Source organism: Salvelinus sp. IW2-2015, unplaced genomic scaffold (genome assembly GCF_002910315.2).
Source record: "Salvelinus sp. IW2-2015 unplaced genomic scaffold, ASM291031v2 Un_scaffold5033, whole genome shotgun sequence".
Lineage (NCBI taxonomy): Eukaryota > Metazoa > Chordata > Actinopteri > Salmoniformes > Salmonidae > Salvelinus > Salvelinus sp. IW2-2015.
Genome location: NW_019946301.1, coordinates 46,358 through 50,826, shown reverse-complemented (window position 1 = coordinate 50,826; position 4,469 = coordinate 46,358). Strand labels below are relative to the sequence as shown.

The window sequence follows — 4,469 nt, the reverse complement described above, 5'->3', positions numbered from 1 at the left end:
ATTGGCACCACTATAGATGTCATTGGCACCAGTGGCACCATGGGATCTAGAGCAATACCTATTGATCAAGTGGACTTTGTTTCATGCAAATGAATGTTAMATTTAAATTATGAAGATTAACAATATGAAATATCTTGATTAGTATTTCTTTATTATCACATATTGTTGCCTTTTTATGTGGCTTGCGCAGTCAYCATATATAACACTCAATACATGAAAGAATTGGCTTTAAGAATGATTACCTGCTGCATTCAAAATAACCAACCTACATTACTAGACTAAACCTCACTTGCATCATCCGTGTGGTATGGTGATAAACATGGTAATGCTTTCACTGATTGCACATAAAGGAAGATAGTTCCTACATGATTGAGTGCTTGCTTTGTTATCTAACTGATCTTGTGTCCTTTCTGCCATCCTGTGAACCCCGTTCATTGCTGCTCGCTGCTATTTTTCCGATTTCACATTTTCCTAAATGAAAAGCATTGAAGAAAATTGGAATTTCAGTGTAAATGACCCCAACCGTGCTGCTCGCCATGTATTCCTTGTCAGAAAATACTGTCCAATAATTTGTTACCAAATGAAATGTCCAATAAATGTTACCAAATTAAATGTCCGATAATTTGTTACCAAATGAAATGTCCAATAAATGTTACCAAATTAAATGTCCGATAATTTGTTACCAAATTAAATGTTATTCTGCCTTTGTATGCAAATACCAACTAAGAGAGTTGAAATGTTTATGACTGGTGCGCTTTATTAATATGAATTGATAACTTAAGATTAAACAAAAACACAATTATACAATTGATCAATCTGTACAAAACATAAAAGTGTCCGTTTCGACTACCCCCCCCACACATATAATCCTCCAAATGCATTGAAATTACATCGTTTGACTTTCAAATGTTTTACAATGGAATTACAATCAGTTATAGTGACAGCATGTCATTATAGTTCGACAACAATCATGAACCAAATAAAAAACAGTTCATTAAAAAACATATGGAGGTATATGAGAAGGCTTGAAATCATTTTTCAACAAGGACAAAAACAATCACTTCTTCTACACTTCCATAGACTGCTAGTTCGAAATGTTCCTATATACCCTCTATCTAGTGCACTACTTTTGACCAGATCCCTATGGGCCCTGGTCAACAGTAGTGCACTAGAAGGGAATATGGTGCCCTAGTTGTGTGTTGACAGGCTGACAAGTACCGTTGTTAGATAACGCCATTGGTACTGTCAGATGGACTCCACACACTCAATAGCTATACCTACCTTTGCTCTATACACACCACGCACACACACACGGGGCTCAAGCGCTATATTTCCATGGTTACAATACCACCATCACACACAGATCAGCTACAGTAGGAGTTCAACAGAACACTCTGAATAGCCTGGAATCACAAACTGATTTAGCTACATTCACTGTTGTTTCAAATGGTGAGCGCAGCACTCGAGTCTGGTTTAACCAGGCTAACTCTGAAATATTAGTATGTGATTTAGCAGGAACCTCCGTCCTACATCAGTGATAGAGCAGTGAACTATAGATGGGTTGCCTGGCAACGTTACAACAATGATGTAAACTGATTTATGTTTTCAATAAACATTTAGAGACTAAATATAGTTTACATGTTGTCAATAATCCTATGTTCTAAGCCAACCTGTCAGTTTCCTGCCTCTCGGTTGCACGCGCCAGGTTGGCGTCAATTCATTTCAATTGGAAAAGTAAACAATTCACCCAAAAATTATTGAAAAGTAATTTGAACTTCCTGAAATTGACTGGATGAAATGAATTCGCCCCGACCCCGGCATCGGTTTTGTACGTAACATCCCACCCGTATACAGGATAGTGGAGTGACATTATGCCACCAGGAATGTAATTTGAATTCAGAAATGTCATTTTAGTTCTATTTCTGGTGGTAGTAATATTAGCCTGGGTGCCAGTCTGTTTGTGCTCTCTTCCCACTCCATGTGGAACTGTCATGTAAAACATGGTTTGGCTTGACAATGGACTGGGCAAAAAACAAAACGATCTGGGACCAGGCTATAGTAATATCACTAATTAAGGCAGATCTGGGACCAGGCTATTAATATACTACATTAGAGAAGATCTGGACCAGGCTATAGTAATATCACTACATTAGAGGCAGATCTGGGACAGGCTATAGTAATATCACTACATATAGGGCAGATCTGGACCAGGCTATAGTAATATCACTACATTAGAGGCAGATCTGCTGACCAGGCATGTAATTATCACTACATTAGAGGGCAGATCTGGGACCCAGACTATAGTAATTATCATAATTAGAGGCAGATCTGAGACAGGCTATAAGGTAATTCATCTACAGTTATGAGGGATCTGGGACCAGGACTATAGGTAATTAGAGACAGATCTGAGACCAGGCTATAGTATAAGAGGCAGATCTTGAGACCAGGGCTATAGTAATTCAATACATTAGAGGCCAGATCTGAGACCGGCATCATAGTAATTAGAAGACAGATTTCTGAGACAGGCTATGAATAAAGAGGGCAGATTCTGAACCAGGCTATAGTAATATTCACTACATTAGAGGCAGGATCTGGGACCAGACTATAGTAATTAGAGACAGATCTGGACCAGGCTTAGTAGTAATAAGAAGGCAGATCTGAGACCAGGCTATAGTAATATCAATACATAGACGGCCAGATCTGAGACCAGGCTATAGTAATTAGAGAACAGACTGAGACACAGGCTTATAGTAATAAGAGGTGTTTATCTGACAGTTACTTACTAGGCATGATTGAGAGGGTATATGGTAATTAGAGACAGATCTGGACAGTATAAACAGGCAGTGGCGACTAATAGTACATATAGAGGCAGATTGGACGCCAAGTAAGATCAGCTGGACCAGCTATATAAAAAGAGGCAGATCTGGGACCAGGCGCTATAGTAATAAGAGGCAGATCTGGGGACCAGGCTTATAGTAATCACAGAGGCAATTGTTGGAAAACCAGGCTATAGTTAATTAGAGGACAGATCTGGGACCGGCTAAGGCGTCGACAGGTATTGTAATAAGAGCAGATCTGGGACAGGCATATACTATAGAGCTGATACGTTAGAGGCATTAGTAATCCATGGGATGCGTACTCACCCCAGGTGTTCAGTCATTTTAGCAGTCAACGAATAACTTTCATTTCTATCTACTATAGCACTACAGAGAGGTGCAATATCAAAGAGTAGGTACGGCTCATATTAGCTGACTCACGTTATTAGTTATACGTCGGTACACGTCATTAGACCACGTTTCACCTCAGGCTCTACCTGTGCCTCACGATAACACCGTACATCTGCTGTTTTTAGTAGATACGATTTACGCGACAAGGTTCAGGCCGATCTACCATCACTCGATCTACGATGTCAGGTTGCTAAGGCTTCATCCGTTAATGCAGCAACGGAAGATACTTTACAGTTATTAGCTAAGGATTGCCGAAAACGATGACATGGGACACCGACACCGTGACTGGATTTCTTGTTGACCGTGCAGCTAGATATCCAACGGTGAATCATTCCTTAGGTAGCCTTCACCGTTTGACATCGGATGACAATCTACGCTTCTTATCCTTAGTTAGCCTCACCGTTTAACCCGTCGCACGGTTCTATGCTAGTTACCGCCCGTTACTTGCATCTTAACGGTTCACGCATAGTCCACCGTTTATCACGCGTGACATCTAAGGTGTCTATCTCTTAGTTAGTCACTACAGCCGTGATGTAACCGGTTAGATCTAGTGCGTGTTTACAGTGCTCCGTCTATCTTTAGTTAGCCTCACCGTGTTACACCGTGACATCTAACGGGTCTATCTTAGTCGTAGCCTCACGTTTCACCGTGACATCTAACGTCATCCGTTACTCACAGTTACCTTACATTATGCGTGATATACTCTTGTTGCTGCACCGTTTACACCGTGACATCTAACGGTTCTAATCTTTAGTTTAGCCTCACCGTTTACACCGTGACTCTCAACGGTCTATCTTTAGTTAGCCTCACCGGTTACACCGTGACATCTAGACGGTTCTATCTTAGTTAGACTGCACCGTAATTACACCGTGACATCTAACGGTTCTATTCTTAGGTTACGCCTTCACCTTTACACGTGACATCTGAGGTTCTAGCCTTAGTTAGGCCTTACCGTTCACCGTGACATCTAACGGTTTCTAATCCTTAGTTAGCCTCACCGTTATACACTCGTGATCATCTAACGGTTCTATCTTATCTAGTCCTCACCGTTTACACGTTGACATTCTACGGGTTCTAATCCTTTAGGTAGCCTCACCGTTACCACGTGGCCATCTACGCGTTTCTCTATCGGTGAGCTTTAGTTAGCTCACGTTTAAACACATGTGGTGACATCTAAACGGTTCTATCTTTAGTTAGGGCCTCACGTTTACACCGTGACATCTAACGGTTCTATCCTTAAGT

The 4,469-nt window shown here is 40.9% G+C and overlaps 1 long non-coding RNA gene across 1 annotated transcript; it reads left to right on the top strand.

The window, feature by feature from the left end:
* Positions 1 to 1,981: 1,981 nt before the first annotated feature.
* LOC139026535 (uncharacterized) lies at positions 1,982 to 2,727 on the top strand. Its single transcript, XR_011478359.1, has 4 exons — positions 1,982 to 2,092; positions 2,130 to 2,176; positions 2,390 to 2,421; positions 2,642 to 2,727. It is a non-coding gene; the product is annotated as an uncharacterized lncRNA (long non-coding RNA).
* The last annotated feature ends 1,742 nt before the right edge of the window (positions 2,728 to 4,469 follow it).